Source organism: Vanellus vanellus, assembly GCF_965231255.1.
Source record: "Vanellus vanellus genome assembly, chromosome: 1".
Classification (NCBI taxonomy): Eukaryota; Metazoa; Chordata; class Aves; order Charadriiformes; family Charadriidae; genus Vanellus; species Vanellus vanellus.
Genome location: NC_138905.1, coordinates 91030921 through 91058434, shown reverse-complemented (window position 1 = coordinate 91058434; position 27514 = coordinate 91030921). Strand labels below are relative to the sequence as shown.

General features: G+C 44.1%; 1 long non-coding RNA gene across 1 annotated transcript; it reads right to left on the bottom strand.

The window, feature by feature from the left end:
- Positions 1–235: 235 nt before the first annotated feature.
- On the bottom strand, positions 236–27214 carry LOC309686235. Its single transcript, XR_014270523.1, has 3 exons — positions 27181–27214; positions 934–1141; positions 236–276 (listed from the first exon to the last, which is right to left on the bottom strand). It is a non-coding gene; the product is annotated as an uncharacterized lncRNA (long non-coding RNA).
- Between the last annotated feature and the right edge of the window lie 300 nt (positions 27215–27514).

Below are 27514 nucleotides of genomic sequence, written 5' to 3'. Positions count from 1 at the left end.
AAAACTGGATAAAAAACAATATAAAAGACTTTGTCCATGATTTGGCATACTTATTTTCATGCAGTGAAACTAGAAAAGGAGGCTGCCCCTCTGAGAAAGAAAAATAGGCAATGGAAGCAGCTCAGCTAGTCTTCAAAGCACGTCTTTATGGATGACTTCAGTGCTGGTGGAAAACCTCCAAGAGAAAAGATAGCAACTCCTTCACTGTTGAATTCTACCGCTTCTCTTCCATTGTTGTTTAGTCCTCAAAGCAATTATTTGCTTATGATTTAAGATCTGAAGCAAAACAAAAAGAAAAGCACACAGGTAAATTATTATGTCTCTCTTTGAGAAATGGAACTAGTTATACAAGAATACTGCAGGCTTTAAATACTAATAAAGTGTGAAGATGACTTAAGACATTGTCACATCATCCAAAACAATCCAATTACAGCAGCTATGTGATCTGTGGCATCTGATAGCCACTAGCCATTTTACCCAAATTATCTGTTTATGGTTAGACACGTTCCTCTGCAACTGGAGCAGATTAAGAACATTTATCACTTATTGCCGGCTACCTGCTAAGCAGCTGGTAACCTATGAGGCCGTTCTGAGTCCACAACTTTGGATCATATAACTAGGCACTTAAGACACCACTTATATACAAAGATTCAAGTCTATAATCTTAGTATCAGCTGTGCACCACACATGCACGTGATGCTGCTTCTATTTCTTCCACACAGTAATGCCAGGTGCTTTTGCAGTTTTCTCTTTTGAGGACTGCAAATAGAGCTCTTATTTGACATGCAAGGAAACTGAAGACAAAGGGAAATTACAGTGCCGGAAGTTACAATCCAGCAAGTTCAAGACTAGGTGACCAACCTCACTCACTGCATGCAACATGCATCAGCCCCTAACCAGGCTGATTTCCAATAAAGCATAAACAAGGCCCACCTACACCATTGTTTCCGTCTTAGTGCACAGAGAGCAACAGTATAAGGGGAACCAACTGGATGTGTCAAGGCAATGTTTCGTTCAGTCTTCGCTCCTATTTTGATTGCACTTCCCCTCTCTTCCACTAGTCTCTCCATCACTCCAACCTAGGATAAATGCCAGGAGGCAGTCTAGGAGAGCAGCATATGGTGACACGTGGCACTCATCTCTGTAGACAATGAGAAAAAGAAAGATGTCCCTAGTCTAGTTCTCATAAGGTTCCCGGATAGGCCTGAAGTATTTTTATGATTTGTATCCTTAAAATCAGCAGGTTTACTACTATGGCTAACTTATGCCAGCTTGATGACAAGACTAAAGAACGTGACCGAGAAGCCAGCCTGGGGTTGGGGAGGGGGCTGTTATTTGCTTGTGTCTATGCAGTGAGAAGGCCTGCATACTAAATTAGTGTTCTTCTCTCGTTTTATAGCCATGGTGATAAGCATCAGGTTTCATGCTCCCCACAGAACACACAAAATTTTCTGTCCCCACACAGCTTGAAAACAGCACCAAAGAAAGCACAGCTACATCCAATGTCTTGACATGACACAACAACATAACGATTTTGGATGCTAAATCTTTAAGCATGATGGAGGAGCACAGTTTAGCCAAGCAAGTAGCTCTTGCAGAGCAGCACATCACATAGGCCAGGAATAATGACTTACTTACTTTGGTCTTCAGTATTACTCCTTGGCAACTAAAAGGATCTGACTCAGTTATTACAAGATACCACAGCTTCCTTTCCAGCTATGCAGCCCTGTTTCAAGTCTGTTCCCTTGTTTCATGACAGTTTCATTGGCAGTTTCATCAGCATCACAGAGGCGGGTTTCTTATATTCAGTCCTAACTCCCTCCCACCCTTCCAGTCATCTGTGTTTTCTCACATCAGGAGAATTTTTTTTCCACTTTTCAACACTGTGTTCAGCAAATATCTGAATGTGATTGCTTGGCTTGTAATTCAACAGAAGAATCAAACCTGGCAGAACAGAAAATTGCAGCACTAAGATGCCACTAGCTTCCACATTCCTGTGCATTTGGAGAATCTTTAAATGGATTATCTGCACCAGTAGTCTCCAAAGTGGGGTATGTGCAAGGCAATCCATTGTGGTGCAGGACGAAAATATTTTTACACCATTAATAAAATTAAAAAGTTAAAATATTGCTTACTTCATCCTTATCTCATCCTTTTTTAATTTCTATTTTTGTGCATGTTTTATAAGGTACTACTACTTGTGTATGGTAGCACATGTATATAATTTATAAATAAATATACATAAATTGGGTGTTTGTGTTCAAAATATTTTACTGATGAGGTGCACAATCAAAAAAAGTTTGGAGACCACTGATCTACAACACAAAAAGCAGAAACCAGTATGAAATGCCCATAGTTACACCACTTAACTAAGGGCTATATGACAGACAAAACAACATTTTTCCTCTTCTTTTGAGGCAAGGAAAATTGCTTTCAGTCTATCTGCAAACTTCATTTCTTACCAAAGAAAAATGCTTTGATAAACACTGGCTTAGAGTACACATTTTCTAAAAGCTTTGTAAATTTTCTTTTTAAACTTTTCAGTCAGATAAAAAATTTCAAACCAAGAAGCTTCTGGTGACTCAGTTAATAAATTTGGAAACAAAAACCTTTCATAGAATATCTCAAGTTAGAAAGGACCCACAAGGATCATTGAGTCCAACCCCCTGCTCCTTGCAGGATGGCCTAAAACTAAACCATATGACTAAGAGCATCATCCAGACACTCCTTGAACTCTGACAGGGTTGGTGCTGTGACCACTTCCCTGGTGAGCCTGTTCCAGTGACCCACTACCCTCCCAGTGAAGAACCTTTTCTTAATGTCCAATTTGAACTTCCTCTGATGCAGCTTCATTCCATTTCCTTGTGTCCTACCACTGGTCACCAGAGAGAAAACGGCACCTCCCCCTCTGCTGCCCTCCTTGAGGAAGTCATAGACTGCGATGAGGTCACCCCTTTCATTTCACAAAAAGCAAAACAATTTTTTGCATCAATTCCTTTCTTTCATCACTCAGTTTATTCGCTATAGCTGACCTAATTTCACATCCCTCCAAAACTTTATTTCTTCACAGATGTTTTACTTGTCAAACACTTTTTAACTAGCTACATTCTATGTAGAACAGCCAGCACTGTCAAAGGCTTCAGCTCTGGGTAAAGGGTTCATGTCCTTTACCACCAAGCTCATTCTTAGTTAAACTACAGCTGTTCTACAGTGTGCTCAAAGTGCAGCAAAGTTTTATGGATGAGAAAGTAACAGCTTCACGCCACACTTATTTCACATGTGCATCTCAGCCTGTCCTGTTATCACTGCAATAGCACCCCCCCATCCCTTTCCCCATCCCCCACCCTTTCTTCTCCCTTTGAATCCACTGCTGACCAGCATCCCATCCCCTCTAGTATGTCAGCTCAGTGCCTACCAAGGCTCTTTATGACCAGATTTAACCTATTAGTCCAGCAGAAGACCACCCAGATTTTTCTGCTGGGTCAGTTTCCTGCTACATAAGGTAGTTAAACTGGATCACAGAGGAGTGTGATGAACATCAGAGGTGGTTCAAAGAGCACAACCTCCACTTTTAGTGATAGTAAGTGGCCACATTGGCTCAAGCCATTCTACAAATTATAGTCGACATGGAACAATTTTCACCCATCCACAGGGAGGACAGAGCTCCCTAGAGTCAGAGTAAAGTATGCTTGAACTATGGTAAATTACAGCAAGTCTCTGAAACCCAGATAAGTTGATTGCCCTCATTAGATGGATTCAAAGTTCAGCAATGGTTCTTAATCTGTGTAAGCTTTGCAGACACATCAGCAACAAGAAAGTTTTATTACATATTTACCTACAGTTTTACTTCTGAAAAACTTACACAACTCCAGTGAAATTCATTCTAAGCAGGTCATGCACCTCAACTATATCCCTCAGGAACTTCGAAATTCATGATTATTGATGGCGGACGATTTCACTTCTCCATGCTGCCATTGAATCTGCTAGGTTGGGGAAATTACTTCTACTTTCACCACCTGGCTGTCACAAAGACCAAAGACTTTGAGATATAGTACTATACTATGCTATGGCTTCAACTATTCTGCCTGGAACCTTTCTGTTTCACAGATAGGGGCTTTGGATTTTCTACGGATGCATTCAGCAGAATTTTCTGCAATACTAACCAGGTGCTTTGGAAGCCAAACTTAGAGTGTAGTAATTGGTCTCTTGTCAAGGGCTTGACCTTTTTTGCATTCTTTCCCAGGTTTAAAGACAGCACTATAAAAAAGTTTATAGTTTTTGCTATAAACTAAAGGTCAATGATCTCAGCTGCAAACCTATGATCTTTAATACTTCTTGGGAATCACAGTGTGAAACTAATTAGTAACAAAAGTGAAACCAGTTAGCATTCCATAGGCTTTCTCTACTCTAGAAAAATTCTACAGAAACAGTGGTCTGGTCTGGACAGATGACAGACCAATGTAAGCCCTTGCCTGTGCAGTTTATTAAAGGATAGCCCTTATACCCTTCTGTTATCAGACTTGGTACAGGATTAATCTGAGTTTTTATATTCTCCATGTTGACGTACTCCAAGAAGCAGCTGCACGACCTCACAGATGCTCTGGTCTCTACGCATAACACAGAAAACAGATTGAGAGAGCAAAACATCATTGGAGACACGTAAATGGAGGCCTGCTATGCCTCCATAGTAAATGCAGTATACAGAAATGATGACTGTGTAAAAGTTCTAACTAATTAATGGAATATGAAACAACTGTCAACAAACATTGTGGTTTTGCAGCCTGAATTTCACTAATATCCATAAGTTGTAGTGTTATCAACTATTCCCCCATACAGAGTAATAATCAGTTTTCTCATTCCATGTGTCAGTCCTCAGGCCCCAGTCTGTTTATTTAGAAGAGCTTCCCCACCATGTCCTTGTAGGTTTAAAAAACAACAACAAACTACAAGAAAAACACAAATTAAGTAAACTCTGCATTCTTTGTGACCAATGATGACAGCACTGCACACCTAAGCAATTAAAAAAAACCTTCAGTGTCACACAATATCTCTCTACTTCAATATGATGTTCAACAACACCCGTAATTAACAAGGTAGAATTGCAGTTCAGAAATCTACTGACACCTCAGCTGCTATAAGCCTTTATCACTTGTTAAGGCATGGAATAAAGTAAAAGTGCAAGCATGAGCAAGAGGTGCATTATTAATGAAGTTTAGTAACATTTAATTCTACAGTTTTAAACTGGCTAAATTGGCCAGTTTTCTAAATACTTCCATCACAAACATATGATTCCCTAGCACAATCTCACATGCATGTATCCACCACACATGCATCCCTTCCCTCATAGTAATTCTCACTCTGTTTTCTACTTGAGCAAAAAGCAGTCAGGGTTATACACAGCCTGTCCCAGCACTGCCACTTCCAGCCTCTGTGACAGTCTGCTCACTCTCCCAAGACACAGGGAGGCTCATCCTCACATACCTTCTTTACTGCAGCTGGGAGAGTTGCTCAGTTGCTCCTCCTTTCCACCTTCTGCACCCTGGGTCAATTCTGCAAGGACAACAGGCAATACTCAGACAATCCTGGAGCTCACAACGCTCCCCTTCCCCAGCCCAGATGGATCAAGAGTAATCTCACTGAAAGCTGGGCCATCTGTTCGGCATCAATAATAGCCCTGACCAACATCCCCTGCCCCCACGGGGCCATCATACAACATCTCCCCCCTCTCCTCCACTGTCCACACTGTCCTCATGCTCCCTTCCAGACCTTGCAAAAGCCAAGCACAGAAGGCACTCAGTGATCATGGTGCCACCCATAACTTCACATCAAGAACAGTCAGGCAAAAGCCACAATGAACAAAGACCACTCCACAGCACAGGCATTTACCTCCCTCATTTATGCCATGGTCATCTGTATGCTTGGCCAGCAAGCTCATGTTAAAGATGTCTGAAAAGAGATCAGAAGACAACTACAGTCCCCTGCCTTGCTCAGCTTCAAGGTACTGGCCGTTGCACAAAAGTGAGTTACTAGCTGCGCCTCAACACATTGCCATTGACTAACACCAGAAACCCAACACCTTTCCCCCAGTACAGCTCCCCACCACAGAACAGGCACTCACCTCCCTCAGTTACACCATGGTCAACAGCACACTTGGATGTCAGGGTGCTGTTCTGGTTGGTAGAGAGCTCTGAAAAGAGATCACAGGACAGCTACGTCCCACTGCTTAACTTCATACTGGTATCAGTCATTACTTAGAGATGAGTCACCAGCTACAATTTATAAGAATTGTAATAATCATACAGGTTTGCTCAGGGGGCAAATCCAGGAGGTCTCTAACCCAACCCCCTCCTCAATGAAAGGTCAATATTCATTTCCAGACAGGTTGCTCAGGAATTTCTCCAGTCAGGTCTTAAAAACCTCCAAGGGTAGAGACTCCATGATGTCTCTATGCAGCCTATCCTAGTGATCAGTCATGCTTAGAAGGAAGAAATCTTTCTCTCATATCCACACAGAACCTCCCCTGCTTCAATTTAGCACCATCACCTTGATATTCCACTATACACCTAAGTAAGGCTTGCTCTTCTTACCGATATCCTCACAGATACTGGCAGCTGCTGTTATGTACCCTGAAAGCCTGCTCTTCTCAGGGCTTGAGCAAGCCCAGTTCCTTCAGTGTCTCCACAGATGAACTGTGCTCCAGCCTCTGACCATGTTGGTGGTCCTCTGCTGAACTCGGTCAAATTTATCAGCACTTTTCCAGCACTGGGTCAGCCACAAACTAGATGCAATACTCTATGTGTCATCTAACAAGTGCCAATGGAAAATAACCACTTGCTTCAACGTACTGGCTTAAGCACTCCTTAAAACAGCCCAGGATGCTATCAGCTGCCTTTGCTGCCAGGGAGCACTGTTGACTCAGTAGTGTACCATCCATAGTACCTTTACATAGTACCATCCCAGGTACCTTTCAGCAGAGCTGTCCCCTGCCAGTCAGACCCCATTCTGCACCAGTGCAAGCTGTTGGTCCATCCGGGTACAGAACCCTGCATTGTCTCTACAGAATTTCATGAAGTTCATGCAGGCCTCTTCCCCTCCAGCTCCCTCTGAATGACAATCCTGCCCTCGTATTGACTGACTGCAATCCACATTTTTTTGTCATTTATAAACTCAATGACACCATTTTCTCTCCCTTGTCCAGGACACACACAAAAAAAAATAAAATAGACCACTGCAGTACTCCAATTGCCACCAGCATCCAAGCGGACTACAACCCATTAACCACTACCTGCAGGCCTGACAATCTAGCAAGTTTTCTACCCATGTAGACAGACATTCATTCAGACTAGGACATCCCAACTTGGGACTCCAAGGATGCTGTGGGACACTGCATAAAAAGCCTTGCTAAAGTCAAGGTATGAGACACCCATTCTTCTCCCCTCATCTACAGATCCAGTCATTTCATCAGAAAAAGGTTGTGAAGTTGGTCAACTGTGGTTTACACTCAGTAAAACCATCCTGCTTGGTCACAGTCACCATCTTTCTTCTGTGACCAGAAATGTGTTCAGTTTTCAGTCCAACAGACTGCCTGCTCATCTGGCCTATACTATAGCCTATAACAGCATCAGATATCACTAAATCAATCCCCTGTTCAGCAATAGGCCCACATCTTCTTCACCTATTCTTCTACAGATAACCTAGCAGCAGAAGCTGCTCTCGTGGTCCTGGTCATCCCTTAGTGGTTTCAAGCCTCCCTGAGCCTTGGCTTTCCCAACACCATCCTTACCTGCCCAGGTGGTTTTCCTAAATTCCTCCATTGTAGTCTGCCCCTGCCTCCACATCCAGTATAAGCAACTTTTGCACTGGAGCCCTGTCAGGAGCTCCCTGCTTAGCCAAGCTGATCTTCTGGTTTGCCTGCCTGTTTTCCTGACCATCAGGATGGCCTGTCCTCATGCTTGGAGAAGGTCCTCCTTAAAGGCCTGATGGCTCTCTTGAGCTCCTTTGCTGTTCAGAACTGTCTCCTGTGAGATCTTGCCTACCATCTTCCTGAAGAAGCGGAAATTTGCTCTCTGAAAGCACAGGGCCTGTACTCCCATGCTTACCTTTCTCACTCCTCTCAGGATCTGGAGCTGTTTCTTCCTGACTTACACCATTTTTAACTGTCTGCTTTTCCTTCAGGGAACTGTCCTCCTTGTTCAGGTCTTTGTCTGAAAAGAGACCAGAGAAGAGCTGCAGTCCCTCAGGAGGACGCTCTATGGCTTCTTCCCCACACCAGCATAGGCCACTGCTCTGTGTTGTCCAGAGTGCAGCAGCACACCTTCTCCTCTGCAATTGTTACATACCACTGTCCTACCAGCAGAAGCCCTATTTAGAATTGCTTTGTACATGCATTTTAAGAACGTTGCAGCCTTCCCTGCTATTTCCTTTCTGTACAGCAGTGATTCTGTGCTACCTAGGTGCTGTAGGGTGTACTGCGCAAAGGTGCACTGACTCCCCTTCCTGGTATAAATATTGAGTATTTTATTTTGTTCCTCCAGTGTCTGATGAGACAATCCTTACCTATGGACCTGATTCTCTTTTGCCTGAACTGTATGTTTCCCTCCTTTCTTCCATAAGACAGGCACAAAATAAACCTCTTTCTCCTATATCCATGTCTATGTATATGGAAATAGTTACACAAGTGATAGGACAATGAAAGTTCCAATCTGGTCCCACAATGTACCACACCTTCACCATCAGCTACACAACCCCTATTTCTTCAGGTAAGGAAAGCTGTTCTACACCCATTACAATTCATGCAGGAAGAGTGAGCAGCAAAACCCAGGGGCTTCTGGGTTTACTTTTCGTTATTATCATTAGGGATTTCTCCCTTAATCAGAAAAAAACTCTGCCTTCTCCAACCCCCTTATTATCAGCCACTTGGGAAAATGGAAGAGTTAGTGAGTGATTGAATCATTAGTGCAACACCATGGGGAAAAAAATAATTTTTCTACTGACTTGAACTATAACATTTGTATTTCACTATCCCTCTGGAGTAAAAATAATTTCTAGAAAAAAAATACAAGTCCCAGATTTTCCTTGAAATTTTCACTGGCTGTACTAAGAAAACAAAACTAGGGCTTTGCTTAGCTGCCTGATGAATGCAGTCAAAAGATTTTCCTAGAGCATAAAGCAAGTGGAAGATACCCCATCCAGAAATGGTGCTTCTCTAGGGAAAGCCTGCTATATCTCCCAAATTAGCATTTTGGAAGCTTGTAAGCATCCCACCTCTAAATCGGTGTGCTGAGGCTCAGATGTATTTACCATCAATACAAACAAAGCTTTGAAGCCGTAGCATTTCATTATCTTAGGTCCTGCTTGAGGGTTTCTTTCCAGCAGAAAGCGAAGACCACCTACCCATGACGACATATTATAAAAATATCTTTGCACTCTTTTGCTTGCAAATATAAGGTAGCACTGAACAAATGGGTAATTTGCTTATTTACTATAAAAAGGGATTCCCTCATATATATTTAATTCTTTCCACAGATGTTGAAGTGATTTGCAAACACAGCATGCAGCATCATTCTCAACATACCAAGAGGGAAGCTGAAGACCCAAGAAGGTTTTTGCTAAGTGCTGTTTAACAGAGCCTTTTTGACTTCCCATCTAGTGAGCTACCCATCAACACCTACTGTTTCTAAGGCAACAGGTCTTTCTAGGCCAACAGGGGAATGGTAATCTCTACACTGAGGACACATTAATATGTTTTGGACCACAAAAGGCCACATGCAAAATTAATTCCTCTCGTCATGTTCCCCCAGTTTAGGGCACCATCTCACTTGTTACCTGCTTCAGGCTTTTCATTCTCGTAATCAATAGCTTGTGGAGAGGTAGCTGCAAGCAAACAGAAATGATTTTTAGAAATAAGTGTGGAGGTAGCACAGTAGTCTGCAAAATACACAACACAGCCTTAGACCATTTCACAATAACACTTTTCTCAGACACTCCTGAGAACTAGTATGTTATGCCACCTTATTGAAGGACAACAATTAATTTCAACTTCCCTCCAGCAACGACTTCAGGTCCCAGACCATAATCGGCATTATCTATAGTTACGCCTACAGCTTTACAAAATCTTTCTGAAGTGGGTTTACTTGAGCTGATAAAGCTGCACAGATTTGCGATAAAAAGCCAGAGATAGATGAGAAGAGAATCCACATCTCCTTTCTTTACTTCATTTATGTGTTGCACTAACGCTGTTACTTTAAACCCTTTCTCTTTGCAGATCTTAAAGAATCTATAATAGAAACATGGGCCATACTGAAGCAAATTTAAGTGCAGTAGAAAAAGGGTGGGGGTTTTGTTTTCTCTTTCTTTTTTTTGCTCCATCTTTCCATTTTTTTCATCTTCAAATCCATCAGCAGTCTAGACTTCAGTGATCTGGCCTAGAACAGTGGGCTAGAACCACCACTTTAACAAACGTATGAAAATATCAGAAGAGAAATGAAGTTCTTTACCCAAAAATAATGCTAAAAAGCTCCTAAGACTTTGGTATGCTGGGGCAAAGGGAAAAAGGGAAGGAAAAAACCCAAACAAACCGAACAACAAAAAAACCACAAAACCTTGCTTTCACAGAACTGCCTCCCTACCTGTGGCATCTTTTCCAGGTCCATCACCAAGGACCTCACCCTGGTTTTTTAATCTCCAAACCCATAAAAACATTAAGAAACTTCAGAAATTAAAGAACAACTTAAGAAATTAAACATGCAGAAAATCTCTGCAAAAATGACACAGTGGTTTGCAATCCAAGAAACACCCTGCTCCAGCCTTGTGCTAACTCCAGCAGCTCGTGTAAGATACCAGACCGAGTACCCCACATGAAGCCACCATTAGTTCAACATCAGAACACTCCAACAGGGCATTGAGCTCTTATCCGATGGCACGATATTTGGCCATTCCCCATTGAAACAGTATTTGGTACAGTGACCTCCACAACAAAATATTTTTTAAGAGTCTTCCCCTGCTTTCCCTAATCTGCTTGAGTGCCTGATTTAGTTTGGTTCCTAAGAACAGAGAGCAGTCCTGGCAACAAGATGCATACATGATAAAGCTGGAACAGGTTAGCCTCATTCACCCTTGTGAAAGGAGAACAGCCTAAAGAAGCTGTCACCTTCCCCAGCGACTCGCTCCATAGAGATTCCCCCACCCCACCACATAGACCCACAAGCCAGAGAACTGAGGCAGCAGGATGAGAATCATAAATCATAGAAAGGTTTAGGTTGGAAGGGACCTTAAAGATTATCTAGTTCCAACCCTCCTGCCATGGGCAGGGACACCTCTCACTAGACCAGGTTGCTCAAAGCCCCATCCAGCCTGGCCTTGAACACCTCCAGGGATGGGGCCTCAACAACTTCTCTGGGCAACCTATTACAGTGCCTCACCACCCTCAAAGTGAAAAATACCTGATTTAAATCTACCCTCTTCCAGTTTGAAGCCATTACCCCTTGTCCTATCACTACATGCCCTTGTAAAAAGTCCCTCTCCAACTTTCTTGTAGGCCCCCTTTAGGTACTGGAAGGCCACAATAAGGTCTCCCTGGAGCTTTCTCTTCTCCAGGCTGAACAGCCCCAACTCTCGCAGCCTGTCCTTATAGGAGAGGTGCTCCAGCACTCGAATCATCCTCGTGGCTCTCCTATGGACCCGCTCAAACAGGTTGTCGTGGTTTGGCCTCAGCCAGCAACAGAGAACCACGCAGCCGCTCGCACGACTCCCACAGCCGTGGGAAAAATCAACAGAAAAGGGCAAAACTCGTGGGTTGAAATATTATAATTTAACAGAACAGACAAAGGGAAAAAAGAAAGAAAAGAAAGAAAGAAAAACAATAACACCGGTAAAGGAATACAAGAACGCGATTACAGTACCACCGCAAAGCTCACCGACCGAACCCACCCCCGAGTGGCGACTGACTCCCCCGCCCCGGCTAGCTCCTTTTATAGCGGGGCAGGGGTCACGTGGTATGGAATACGTGCCTCCCCTGCCGGCTCCTTGGAAATTAATCCCATCCTTGCCGGAACCAGGACACAGGTCCATGGCCTTCTTGTGCTGATGACTCCAGAGCTGGACACAGTATTCCAGGTGGGGTCTCACGAGAGTGGAGTAGAGGGGCAGAATCACCTCCTTTGACCTGCTGGCCACAATTCTTTTGATGCAGCCCAGGATATGGTTGGCTTTCCAGGCTGCAAGCACACACTGCTGGCTCACGTTGAGCTTCTCATCAACCAACACTCCCAAGTCCTTCTCCTCAAGGTTGCTCTCAATCCATTCTCCGCCCAGCCTGTATTTGTGCTTGGGATTGCCGTGATCCATGTGCAGGACCCTCCACTTGGCCTGTTTGAACTTCATGAGGTTGGCACGGGCCCACCTCTCAAGCCTGTCCAGGTCCCTCTGGATGGCATCCCCTCCCTCCAGCGTGTTGACCACACTACACAGCTTGGTGTCATCAGCAAACTTGCTGAAGGTGCTGACCATGTCACCAACAAAGATGTTAAATAGTGCTAGTCCCAGTACTGACCCCTGAGGAATGCCACTCATCACTGCTTTCCACTTGGACATCGAGCTGTTGACTGCGACTCTCCGAGTGTGACCATCCAGCCAGTTCCTTATCCACCAAGTGGTCCACCCATCAAATTCATGTCTCTCCAAATTAGAGACAAGGATGTCATGTGGGACAGTGTCACAGACTTTGCATAAGTCCAGGCAGATGACGTCTGTTGCTCTCCCCTTATTCGCCAACGCTGTAACCCCGTCACAGAAGGTCACCAAATTTGTCGGGCATGATTTGCCCTTAGTGAAGCCACGTTGGCTGTTACCTATCACCTCCTTATTTTCCATGTGCCTTAGCAGAGTTTCCAGGAGGATCTACTCCATGATCTTGCCAGGCACAGAGGTGAGACTGACCGGTCTGTACTTCCCTGCATCTACTTCCCTGCAAGTAAAATATGTCGATTTGTTTTGCCCTTCCCATTCAGCCACCTTATTCTTGTTTTTCGTCCAAATGATTTCCACTATTTTTTGGTCTATTTTTACTGGAAAAGTAAAATTTTCTCCTACGATGCCAAACACGTCCTCACAGTGGATGTGTGCTACAGGGGAAAAAAAGTTTCTTTAGCAATTGTTTTATAAACTATTGCTTGACTAATGCTATATGCATTACCAGAGACATTCAAATTTAGGTTAGAAGGACATCATAATGTTGCAAAGCAAGGCATGTGTCAGTTAAGAATTACCCAAACCCAGCTTGTCTGCACAAGCACATGGCAGGCACTGCAAAGGCATCCAGTTTCCACATTCTGGTCCCAGGTAGAATCACTGTCCTGATCTTCTTCCCTATCCTAAGCTCCTCTATCCTCAGTACTTTCCCTCTGTTCACTTGAATTAGGCTTCCTGCTCATGGTCTTGTGAAATAGATGAAATGAAGAATTGTTGTCAATAGCAAAATCTCTCTCAGCATCTTGTTGCAGGATGCCCAGACTGAAGCTCCTGCTGAGCAAACAAACTGCAATTTTTCCAGCATGGATATTCACAGTTAGTAAAGAGCACACTTCTGACACAAAACTGCTACTCGGTTCAAAGCACCTGCTCTGGAATCATGAGGATACTAGGGATTTCCTTTGGAAATGTCACTGAAGCAAGTTTATTCACAGCAATGTATGTGAAATAGCATCCCAACCTCTGAAATTTAGCAGAGCTGCAAGCAAGAAGCGGGAGCTGTCCAGAAACCTTAACTGCTATCAGTTTTGAATTAATCATATTCTCCTAAAAAAAGCCCAAACATTCAATATAAATAAACAAACAACAACAGAAGAGAGATAAAAGATTTTCCCTAGTTTTTATTAAAAACAGCTACATGTGTGAAAAAAATAATCTACTGATCTAATAGATAAAATTCTGCTGTGGGGAAGGGATACTGTTAACCATTAGCATCTCTGTGTCCCTGCTTCAGTCTTCAGCAATCACCTCCCACTTCCAAATAGCTCTAAAATATCACAAGACTACTGCCATGGCAGACATGTATGTGGACAGAGACAAAACCATGTCAATACTGAGTTCAACTTACACTTGTATTAAGGCGTGACCTGGACAGGCTGGAGAGTTGGGCAGAGAGAAACCTTATGAAATTCAACAAGGGCAAGTGTAGGGTACTGCACCTGGGGAGGAATAACCCCATGCATCAGTACAGGTTGGGGGCTGACCTCCTGGAGAGCAGCTCTGTGGAAAGGGACCTGGGAGTCCTGGTGGACAACAGGATGACCATGAGCCAGATGACCATGGCCAAGAAGGCGAATGCCATCCTGAGGTGCATCAAGAAGAGTGTGGCCAGCAGGTCAAGGGAGGTCATCCTCCCCCTCTACTCTGCCCTGGTGAGGCCGCATCTGGAGTACTGTGTCCAGTTCTGGGCTCCCCAGTTCAAGAAAGACAGGGAACTGCTGGAGAGAGTCCAGCAAAGGGCTACAAAGATGATTAGGGGATTAGAACATCTCTCTTATGAGAAAAGACTGAGGGACTTGGGTCTTTTTAGTCTAGAGAAAAGAAGACTGAGGGGGGATCTTATTAATGCTTACAAATACTTAAAGGGAGGGTGCCAGGGGGATGGGCACAGTCTTTTTTCAGTGGTGCCCAGTGATAGAACAAGAGGAAATGGGCACAAACTTGAACATAGGAAGTTCCACCTTAACATGAGGAGGAACTTCTTTACTTTGAGGGTGGCAGAGCACTGGAACAGGCTGCCCAGAGAGGTGGTGGAGTCTCCCACTCTGGAGACATTCAAAACCCGCCTGGACGCTGTCCTGTGCAACTTGCTGTAGGTGACCCTGCTCTGGCAGGGGGGTTGGACTAAATGATCTCCAGATGTCCCTTCCAATCCTGACCATTTTGTGATTCTGTGACTCGATTCCACTCCACGATAGCTGGCAACTTTTTACTACTAAGTTGAAGGAAGGGCATGATTAAGATATAAATGAGGTCTCACATTAAGGCAAGATTCTCAATATGGACCATGGAAAACTTCCCTTTAAACAGTAACTGCGCATGGTGAAAGAGAAATATTTCAAAAGCCTACTCCTCAAGCCAACTGCTCCCAAGTGACAGCTACTATTTGGGGTTTGTTTTGGCTTTGATTTTTTTTATTTATGGCATCAAGTCAAGAACTCACCAATCCCTATGTCATTCTATGCTTCCTTGGCTTCTCATGTCACCATTGTATGAGAACTTCCTACTGTTCATAAATCAATGTGGATACTACAGCTTTATCACATCAAAACAACAAATCACTTCCCTTCACTGTATATAAGTCCACAAAACGAACTATAGTCCACCTTCTCCACATCCTACCTCCTTTCCATATGAAAGCACTTAGGAGGTCAGCCAGGCCAGTCATTAAGAAGACTAGGTCATCAGCAAAGAGCAATGCTTGCCAGCATACTAAGTGTCCTGCTCTTCTGCTTGGTACCACACCATAGAAACAAAGACTTTCTCAGACAGGAGACTGAAAGCAAGCAATGGGAAACACACTTCTGTGCTTGGGTACAGAACTGCACACACAGAAGATCTTCTCCATGCCTTACTTCTCATGGACTATCCAATTTGTCTGCAATTTACCCATGAAAGTACTCTTCTCGTGCCACTACAGTTTCTAGTTGTTGTCTGAACTTACACTGTGACCTTTTCCAGGTACAGGAACTGGAAAAGTAAACAGGCTTAAGACGGCTCAGCTATCACTCCCACATCTTTTCAACACAACCCACCCACTTTCTTTGTCTTCTATCCTGTTCAGACAGATTTAAACATCTCGCTTGCTCCTGCTGCTCCAGTATGAGCATCTCTTTCCACCCATCTCAATTAACAGTTTCCAGAAAAGAGAAGAACCCAGGAGCTCCAACATTTGTGTTTGGAGACCTTGTGGTCAAAGGCAGGATACTGGGCAACATGAAGCAATGTTTTGATCTGATGAAGCACTGTTTTGATCTGATGAAGCCTGCAGTCTTGTCAGAAACTTTTGCTTCATAAAAACAATTTCTAGGAGTGCGTTTTCCTCAAGAAGTCATCTCTCACTGCCTAGGGACCTATAGTATTCCTAGCACATAGAAAAATTCCCTGCTCTACCCACTGTGAAATTCTACCTCTCGGTAACTTCAGCTCACAGAAAAAAACAGTCTGTGGTGGCTTAACATCAGCATGCATAAGCCAAGCCACAGTGGCTGTTGACAAGAGCAAGGTAACGTGACTCTCTTCTGGGAGGAAAGCAGCTGTTTGCTGGGGAGTAAGAACATAAGCAAGGACAGCCACCACTGCTCAGCCCACTAACTTTTTAAGCCTGGGTGTTGATGAATGTAAACTCTCCATATCTTTGCTATCTTTCAGTTAGTCATAAGAGCCAGGCTGGAGTTCTTCTTCAAGCCCAGAAATGAAAAGATATTTTCATTTCAGAAGAAAACACATTTTCCTGCCACACCTTCTGCATGGCTTGGGGGAGTGCTGCCCTCTTCAGCACACTCTCTTCTTGCTGGCTGGTGAAACAAAGGCTTGGCTGCAAGGAACTGAGCCCAAGGACACTCAGGGCTCCCAGGAGCAAGACAGGGAAAAGGCTATCCTTTCAGGATAATTGTCGTCTCCTGTCTAAAACCAGGGATCGGATACTTTTACTTCCCTGCTTCACTACTCTAGTGAAAACGTGAAGAAACCTCCCACTCAATGCTGTCAGCTTCCTTTTTTCAAGGAAATTATACATCATACAGAAATGTTGCACAAGGTCTCCACCACGTAACTTTGAGCTTCTAAAGAAAACATGTGTCATCACGTTTTCTAAATTTCTAAGGAACTCTTTTCTACTCCATTTTATACTGAGACAGATTTCCCATTCCACAGCAGTTAACTTCTCTGCTGTGAGCAAAGAGGGAGAATTAACAGCTAAACACTTTCTCCTACACTCTTTTTGGAAGGCTAGAAGTAAGAGTGATATTTTTCTGCTTTCTCCCTCTCTTATTGTACCCTATTATTCCAAGATAAAGTTCACACGATAAAGTAACACTGTGCTAAGGCCTACGGTAGTCTCTACAGAAACCATAAGCTTACCTGCTCCTGTATCTCCTGCAACCCACTCCAAATTCCTTCTTACACCATGTCTTTGTGTTCTATCCTTCCAAACAAATCACATAACAAAAGCATTACTGATAAAGAAAACCCACGATTGTGCAAGCAAAGCCGCTTCTGCAAACCCATCACCTCATCTTGTCTACATCATCTTCTGTTCCCACTTCTCCAACAGCCAGATACCTTGCTTACACAGTCTTCTTGTCCTACCCAGGACTCAGAACCATGGTCAAGCGTTCCACCTACCACACATCAGCTAAACTGTGACAACAGGATGGCTGCACAGATTTGGTCTGCAGCAAACAACAAGCCACATACCTTAGCCTGCTTTGCAGTACACGAAAACATTTTGGATTTTCTCATGTTTGACAATGACTCAGCCAATACACATAAATTGGAACTCCATGCTAACTGAATCATGTCCCTGAATGCACAGCTTGGATTGCAGCCTACTCAAGACAAGGCACAGTCCTTCACTCACAATGTAACAGGTCACTCATACAACCTAGCGTGCTATACTCGTTTTAATATTCACTTGAATAATTCTGACTCTTTAAGTATTTAAGCAGGCTAAAGGTATCCACATGTTCTGTTCAGACTGGATAAGTGGAATTTAATATTCCATTTATCAACAATAAATGCTTCATTACTATATTTGTCTACCTGATTTGATTTTCTTCACTATTTTTCTTAGAGTTGATGTAAGGCTTAGTTATTCTGGAGAACTTTTGTAATCTAATTCCCTTTTTATTATTAATGCTATCATTATAATCTTTTTTGGTCTCAAGTACCTATTTAAAATGCACATATGTATATGTCAGGTCTACATAAGCAGGTCTACCTTTTGTAGGCCTACCTCTTCGGCTCCCATTTTACCATTAAGATGTTAATATTCCACCTGCTGAAACTGGGTGGCAAAGTCCTTACTGATTAGCATATAGCAAGCAACCCACTGCCTCAGGAGATGGGCTTTATAAACAGTGGGGTTTTGTTCTATTTTTTGTAACTTCCCAACTACTCCTTTTTTAGGCTTTTTTTTTTTAGCAACTCTAAGCAGCAGAGTTACATTCCCTCTTAACCCTCAGAACCATCAGTTGCAGAGAACCCTGAAATAAAAGTTCAGTCCAGAAAGACTATCAGAATATTCAGCCATAGTCCTCCTAATTCCCCCAAAGGCCAAAAACACAACTCACTTCCCTAACTCCAGTAAGAAAGCACTTAGACTCATGGTATAAAAGCATGGGCAAAAGCTACAGCCAGGAAAGAGGGAATGCAGATGACAGTAAGCTGTAGCAGCGTCCCAGGCTGTTGCAAGAGAAAATCAGATTCGTGCAGGAATGATTGCAAATCTTACACATAACGTGAAAAGCGGTTTTCATTTGCATACTGCAGCAAGTTCTCAGACGCATGTGTTGCGACTCCTGGACAATACGGGGCTGCCTGCATCTACAGAGCTCTACACATCAGCAAAGGCAGGACCTAAGAGTGGCACATACCAACAAGCCTGGGTCCCTGCCCACCACAGAATCCATACCTTTGGTTATATCCCTGAGCACAGGCCTAACAACAGGCAGCATCCCTGTGCAAAGGTTACACTGTCATTTTAAAGCTATGCTGCAGACCAAAAGTGTTGGGATGACCTACCCATTCCTCCCTCCCTCTCCTTTGTCTGCCTGTTCCTGCAATGAAATAGTCACACAGAGAGTACAACGTGCTGAAAGTTAACTCGGCACAGACCCCCACTCCAAAGAAATAAAAAAAAAAAACCCAAACAAACAAAAAAAAACCACAGAAGGATTGTAATGTGACCTGCTGTGGGAACACTAATGCTTGCGCATGGGATGGAGAGGAAACAAGTGAACCGGGGAAGAACACGAGTAAGACCATCCCTTTGGCCAGCAGAACAGGACTGGCTCAGACTGCAGCAAACTGCACCCATGCCCCAGGAGCAGACTTCTTAAAATAGCTACCAGGAAATTATGAGTATTGAGCTGCACCTTAAATCCAACCCCTTCACTGAGGTTGCTTGCCTCTTTCCACTCTGGGTTCACAGCCCTGAATCATCCTAAGACAGAGGTAAAGCCTTCCAAAATGCTGTCAGATGGAGACACCACCTTGCTTTTTCCAGTAACTCAGTAGTCAACGTGTTCGACATTTTCCTACATTAAAGAGATAACATGCACAATCAACTGAAGAGCCTAAAACCTTCTCACTAGTGTCCTGACCACTAGTGACCAGACCACACCCTCTTGGGTCCAGCTGCACTAGAATTCCCTTGTGCACGCTGGCACAGCCTGAAGAGGAGGAAGAAAGAACACGCTCCACTGCACAGCTCAGGGAAGCCTACCGTAGGGTTATGAAAAGCCTTGGTACGTGACTCACAGAAAGACTAGGTGGATCCCAAGAGAGATTAGGTACAAGCAAGACACAGAAAAGCTTGCATATGACAAGGACTAGGCAATCCTGGATACTTCCAGGGAAAGAAGTTGAGGAATGGGGAAAACAGAGGACCAAAACATCAGTTCCGCAGGAACAAAGGTGCCACCAGAGTCAGACACCAGCTAACTTTGACACCAGAACTGAGGGGAAGGTGCGAATCTCTGACAACTTTTGTAAGTTTAGTTCCAAATATTTTTTTTCTTTTTTTACAATAGCCAGAATTTTCAGTTCCTCTGCCCTGTTTCCACCTACATCCCTCTCCCATTTGCTGAATCTTGCAAATCTCTCTAGCTCCCTCCACCTTGCTTCCTGCCCAAGGCTCTTCCAATCCCCTTGTCCTATGATTACTTGCCCAGTCCCACTCTTCCTACTGCTTGCCGTGGTCACTGCTACCATGCACTTGTGTACTAGGTCTGCTAGGGATGGAGTTAATTTTCTTCATAGCAGCCCATATGGTGCTGTGTTTTAGATCCATGACCAAAACAATGTTGATAACACACCAATGTTTTAGCTATTACTGAACACTGCTTGCACAGCATCAAGACCTTCTCTCTTTCTCACTCTGCCCTGTCCTAGAAGTAGACTGGGGACGGGCAAGACATTGGGAGGGGACACAGCCATGACAGTTGACCCCAACTGATCAAAGAGATATTCCCTACCATATGTCATGGTCAGCAATAAAAATGAGGGGGTGGGGTGTTTTTCCAAAGTAGCCATTGCTCAAAGAAATCCGCTGGTGGGAAGGGGTGAGTGCTTTTACATCACTTGGTTCTTCCCCTGACTTTGTTTCCCCCACCCCTTCACTTACTAAATCATCTTTATCTCAACTCACAAGTTCTTCATGCTTTCGCCCTCTTAATTCTCTACCCCATCCTGCTGAGGGGGAGGGAGCGAGTGACTAGGTTGGGCTTCACAACTTGTTTCCAGATCTCTACCCACCTCTGACTCTCCTCTGAGCCAGGAGGATCTGGTTCATAACAATGCACCTGAAATCACGGTGTCTTTGCCTTTGAATTAAGGACAGAACCTGCCCCATCCAAAATTTTGCAGCTCAGGCCTGTTTCTTCAAAGATCCGAAATGGAAGCTCTGAGTCCAGTGCAGTATGCATTTCAACATGGATACTGATTGGGCAGTTCTGGCAAATTTTCTTAAGCATTACAACTTTTGATATAAAAGCAACTTTGAGGTGATGCCTCTGAATAAACTTCATATTAGAATTATCCACTGGGCTATATTTCCAAGTTGGAAAGGATACTCCTCTCTCAGAATGTAAATGTGTGAGCTCTTATTTTTGTGGCACCTTCTTGACTTGGGCGTTTTCTTTTTGCCAAAGCATTGTCTTAGGTTAGTTCTAGGTAAGTCTATTCATTTCATACTAAACAAACACCAACAAAAATATTCCATCTCTAGCAAGTCTGCCTGTTCATACACCAGGAAAAAGGTATGTGTACAGTGTCACCAAGACCATGCTAAAGGTAGCAGCAAGAGAAAAAGCTTCACAAAGTTACTGGTATTTTAGCTAATGTAGCATCTCTGCCTTTTAAGTACTGTGGTACAGTGGCTAATACATCGGTCAACCTGCACTTGCACCTCTCTCATACTTGGTTATGTTGTGCTTCATTAACAGCAAGGGGAAATTTCTGATGTAACAGCCTAGAGACACACAACGTTATTAACAAACTTCACCTACTCACAGCTCTCATCATCACCCTGGATTAAGTAGAACTTTTTCACTTCTGCTAAGCAAACCACACGCAGGTTGTCATGCTGTTTCTTACCACCTGCCTAACACAAACCTGAATTCACCTCCATCGTTCCTATCACTGGGATAGTTATGCAGCCTTACAACCCAAGGATTTTAGCTTTGTAGAGTCCTCCTACATCCCAAGCTTCAGCCCCCAGAAATTACCTCTGAGCAGCATTATGACTTTATTAATGATTATTCAGTCACAGTTATTCTGATCACTGATTTAACCCCTCTTACTATGAAAGATTATGGAAATGCAAGACATCCTCTAGGAGGCAAAGAAAGACTGATCCATGCCTTACAAGACTTTCTTACGTGCTGTTTTAGAGCAGGGAAACTTCATCTGATATGCAGAAGTCAAAGTTCACTAACAGAGCGGTATGTCCAGGAATTCACCGTACAGAGGAGGAGTTACTGCAGGACTACGGTTTCCACATCTTCCTCTGCTGTGAGGCAAGAGCACATAAAATCATACTTGTATGTTCTGTAGTTATAGCATGACATGTTCTGCATATACAAACTTAAGATAACCTAATCATTTAACTCCAGCATAAGACGAGTTTATATAGATGACTATTACTGCCTGCACTTGGAGGAAACCTAGATTCAGCTAGTTCTCCTGTCAAGAACATAACCAACGAGGCCCTTCTTGAGGTCACATGTAGGAGCAGGGTGAAATGTGAGAACTCCTATTCTAAAAGTCTTGTGTCCCCTGCCCTGGACAATTGATTAACTCAGGGCAATTAAGCAAACACCTGAGCCCACTCATGGGGGCCCCTCCACCTCCTTCTGCCCTCCTTTTTGAAGTCTCAGGGTCCTGCTCCCTGGACTGAGCCAACACCATTCATTAACTTTATAGGGTTTTTTGATAAATTACATTGCCATTAACACAATGAGCAAATCCAGTGAACGCCCAGGCCAACACATGGCAGTGTGAGGTGAGGGAGGGAGGAGGGGTAGAATTGGGAATCCCCATTTTGGCAATGGTGAAGAGGATCACTGTGTCCTGTAGGATACTGACTATTTTTGATCTCTGGGCTTTGCTTAGAGACAGAGCCAACTTGCATTTAAGCCTACCCTGAACTGCCAGAAAAAAAGCAGTTTAAATCCTCTGGCCACTTAGCCCCAACATCCAGACAGCACTTCTATGCTGTACCAGCACAGCCGTTATGTAGCTGTATGATCAACAGGACTGAGAAAATAATCTGTCTCAATACCTTTTTTCCTTCAACCGAGTTCATTTTCAGCCAGATCATCTCTGCAGTTCTGTTTGTAAAGAACAGCACAAATGGACGGCATAGAGAGGACCTGTTCTTGTCCTGCAGCACCACCAGCTTAAATGTACTCCAAACCCTATATCACTAAGATATAGGCCTACAGCCACACCACCCTGAACATGGCCAGGATGTTCTCATGAGACTGTAAAATCATAGGAACACCATAAAAAAAACCCAAAACACAAACAAACAAACAAACAAACACAAAAAAAAAAAAAAACCACAAAAACCCCACCACCAAATCCATATACACAATCAAATTTTCTTTTTTTTTTGACAAGCACCTTTAACCGCACTGTCAACTCTCAAGACCAGAGGAGTCTGTCCATGTCAGCCAGAGATGATTCTGCCTTTCTGAGGACTAAGACCATTAATCACATTAAGCAAAGAAACTATCAGTAACATTTTTCCCTCTGTGTTCAACCTGTACTATTAAATATCAATGGCAATTTTTTTTTCTTTTTGTTTTTAATATGATATAACAGCCAGAGCTCTGGAGTCAAAGATTTATGAAAAGTGTTCAAGCAGGGAGCAGAGGATTTTTTTTTCCCCCTTTGTGAGAAATTCAGAACTTCCTCTATTTATTCAGGAAAAATCAAAAGTAAGATAAAAGGAAAACATAATCAGGTGTCAGCTTCATACAGGTGATGACTGATTTTTCCACTCATACCATTTAAAACTGTGTTTAACATTTCTATTAGCAACCTACTGAACTAACCACATTCTAAAAGCAACCTGAATTTGTTAGAGTCCAGATTTTCCCCCATTCATCCCAATGCCTTGTGACATAGTTCCCATGACATCTCTTATGGAGTGGAAAGTCACGGGAAAAAACATTGAGCAATCCTGATATTTTTATGATCAACAAAACCTTAGAAAGGAGCATATATTTCTGTGTGAACAGAAAGAAAAGAAGGGAATGTTAAAACAAAAACAAAACCCAGCCCAAACCTGTCAAACTGCCTAATGGGAAAGAAACAAAAAGCCACATTAAGTTAAGTTTGGTTTGTGATGGTCACTTTTAGAAGAAGTCAGAAAGAAAACATGACAGTTGCTAACAAATACCTTTCTGTCAGCCCATCTACTGACAGCCCATGCTCCATATTGTATATCGTAACTTCTGCTCTTAAGTGAAACAGGTTTTCTCCCCTCAGTTTATAAAAATCTCAATTTTTATAAAAGAAATTGAAGTGTGAAACGAAGCATTAAGGAACCCAGCAAAATATGCAAGAACTAGAAGGCAGTAATACTGCTTAAAAATCCCCACTGCTATGGCTAGCGCTGTGATCCTCCTGCTGCTGTGGTAGCCAACAATTTATTCACCTCATACAGGCAGGGTGCAAAGCCCTCTCTCTGGTTTCCTTCAACAAACTGGGCCACAGATACTACACTGACTTTTTTCCCCACCTACATACTATCTCCAGGATCCCAAAACTGAACACAGTTTTGGCTTGAAATTCCAATAACTGAAGGAGCATGATCTTGATAGGTCCAAAATCAAAGTCCTTCATAGTCTCAATGTGACCTTTGCACTTTAAGCATTGTATGTGCAAGTCTGAGGTTTTATCAGACAGAAACCTGACCTGGCAGAGCACTGTGAAAACAAGTAATCCCTACGTGGTGAGTAGGGATTCTGAAGATGCCAAAGCTACACTGCAGCTTCTGTGTGTCACAGGTTCCCACAGGAGAAAGAAGCAGCACATCTTCAGGATGGATTATGCTATGTGCTTCTCTCTCCTCTCCCCATCCCCAGATGTTTAGTGACACAAGACTGGGATAGGTGGCAGTGCTTTGAACTTGGATGGAGAAGCAGGGAGGCTGGGAAGGCAGAGACTCAGGAGGGGAAGGCTGACAAAGGATGAGGCTCTACCAACAGCACCCTGGTTTTTACAACAGATATTTGCAAGGCTAGAAACTTGCATGTCAAGTCAAATTTGCTACTGATTTATTTCATCCACTTGGGCAAATCAGACTGACTTTCAGAGTCTTGATTTTTTCATACAGAGATGACAGATTATTTTATCTTCATAAAACATTAACATGAGAACATTTACACATAGGCAACACCACACATAACAGCAATAATGCAAGCATATAAACAAAAAGACAGCATGAAATCTTGCTGATTTAGTTTAGTGAACAACAGTAAAGAGTTTGTATTTGTATTCCTGATCTCCTACCCTAATCAACCACTGCAGAATCAAAGTTTTATAGAGAGGAAAAGACAACAGAGCTAGTTAATTTTTTTTTTTTTTAAGGAGGATATTATGATACTTGCTGCCACAATTACCCTTTCCAGTTGTTCAGTTACCATCATCACTCCCTTCCAACTGTATGTTGTTTGGAATATGGAATTTCATTTCCTGGGTAAGTCTACAGCACCTGGACTCAGATGCTCAGAGTAGCAGTGGCATGCCAACTTATGTAATGTAATGTAAGGTAACAATCTGCCTTCACACACACACAAAGTTACAAGAGGATAGTCAAGTAATCATGGATTCCTAACAGTCATTTAGAACTATCTGAAAAAGCACTGCAAGTGAGATGAAGAAATTCCATCTAAGGCTGAACATGGGCAGACTGACTCACAGTACGCACAGGTATGCAGAGTCCTAGCTTCTACACTGGTCCCACACACACACCTGGTCCCAAAGCTCTGCTGGCTGCAGAACAGGATCTCACAATCTTAATTAAACAAGAAAACCTGAAGACTTCTGGAATAGTACGGGAGGAAATCTCAGGGAGTTGTTCTGAACACTCAGTAGCAGAACCAGCTGCTTAAAGCCTTCAGGAAAAGCAAGAAGAGACTGTTCCTTTTTTTTTTTTAAAGGGATGCAATACGTCCTATTTTTGGCACATCCAGGAAACTCCCAAAGCAACAGAAAAGCCACTGAGAAATCCCTTAGACTAGAGGACTGATAAGAAGATCCACATAGAGCAAGCCATGCTGCTTGGTTCATCCAGCAATATCAGCTACTTCTGATGACAATGACAACTTTGTACATTTGTCTTCAATTAAAAAAATGCATTTGGTTTGTACTTCTCATGTTCATAGCCCTATGCAAGGTCTATGTACACGAGGGCTATGCTCCTCAGGCACACAGGAGGAATTTGGATTAAGAAGGCCTTTGTTTAGTATTTCACCAGAAGTGAATATTAATAATTTACATCTAGAAAAAGCCCCACCCATTAAAAAAACCAAAACAAAAAACACCACACAAAACCAAACCGTTGAGAACTTTGACGATTTTTCCTTGAGCAAGAAGTAACACAGAATACAAAATAAACAGCATTTTCATATACAGGGATGACAAGAATATTTTTACAATGAAAGCTATTTTCCTAAATTCCTTAACACCTCAGGAACCGGGCGCACACATGGTTTGGGTGTACAAAGCTCCCCTCGTCCAGAGCACCTCCTCTGTAGTGCACTTGGACAGGAAATTAACTGTACCATAAAAATCACACACATTTCCCACTGCAACCTTCACGTTCACACAAGTTCGAGACAAACAGGGCACAAGTATTATCACCCATGCCAAGCATGGGGGGAGGGGTTTGTGTGCATGTATCCTAAACATACTGATCAGTGATACTAAGAAATTCTAGTGTTAAATGCGGGGGGGAGGGGGGGGGGGGGGGGGGGGAAGCTATTTGGTTCTGCCTACTACCATTGAGAAGGACAGAAAACAACCTAGAATTGTCTAGGTTGGAAGGGGCCTTTTAAGATCGTGTCCAGCCACTAATCTAACACTGCCAAAACCACCACTTACCACGTCCCTCAGCACCATGTCTACCTGTCTTTTAAATACCTCCAGGGATGGTGACTCTACCACCTCCCTGGGCAGCCTGTTCCAATGCTTGACAATCCTTTCAGTAAAGGCATTCTTCTGACATCCAATCTAAGCCTCCCCTGGTGCAACCTGAGGACGTTTCCTCATTACTTGGGAGAAGAGACCGACCCCCACCTCACTACAACCTCCTTTCAGGTAGTTGTAGAGAGCGGTAAGGTCTTCCCTCAGCCTCCTTTTCTCCAGACTAAAAAACCCCAGTTCCCTCAGCCACTCCTCATAAGACTCCTGCTCTAGACCCCTCACCAGCTTCGTTGCCCTTCTCTGGACGCGCTCCAGTGTCTCAATGTCTTTCTGGTATTGAGGGACCCAAAACTGAACACAGCACTCGAGGTGGGGCCTCACCAGTGTCGAGTACAGGGGGACGACCCCTTCCCGAACCTGTTCCCCCCGGCGCCCCGCAGAGAGCCGCAGCAGCGGAGCTCGGGACCGGCCGCGGCCAGGGGGGCACCTCCCCAGGCCCGAACGGCGACTACGAAGCCGCCACCCGCGAAGCCGCCGCCCGGCGCCGCTCCCCCCCGCTCCGCGACCCCGGGGCAGCACGAGCCCGCCCGGCTGCCTGAGGAGGGACGGTTACGGGTTGCGCCGCTCCCCGCGGCGCCGCCGTTAACGCTCGCTGTGCCCGCCCCGCTCCTCCACCCCGACACCTGCGAGGGGATCCGGGCGGCTTGCGGGGTGTGGGGGTGTGGGAAGGCGGGAAGGGCTCGGGAAGGGTCCCCGCCGCCCATCACGACTTACCCAGAATGAGGGACACAAAGAGCAGGAGCCGACCCAGCCAAGCCGGCGGCCTCATCGCTGGTCTCCCCAGCAGCTCAAAAGAAACCGAAACGTGAGGACGGACCGCTGCCCGCCTCCCGGCCCGGCCCGCCCCCTCAATCGTCCTCTCCCCGGCAATGGGCGGCCGCGGTGGGGTGCTGAGTAACCGGGGTTGTTCTGGAAACTCCGCGCCTCCTGTTAAGAGAGGGGATTTCAGCCTTCGCGGCCGCCGCCGCTGCGTCGTGGTGGGTTGCGGCTGCCGGAGAGGAGCAGGGGTGCGGGGCGGCGCCGCCGGGGGGGGTTCTGGTCCATGGGG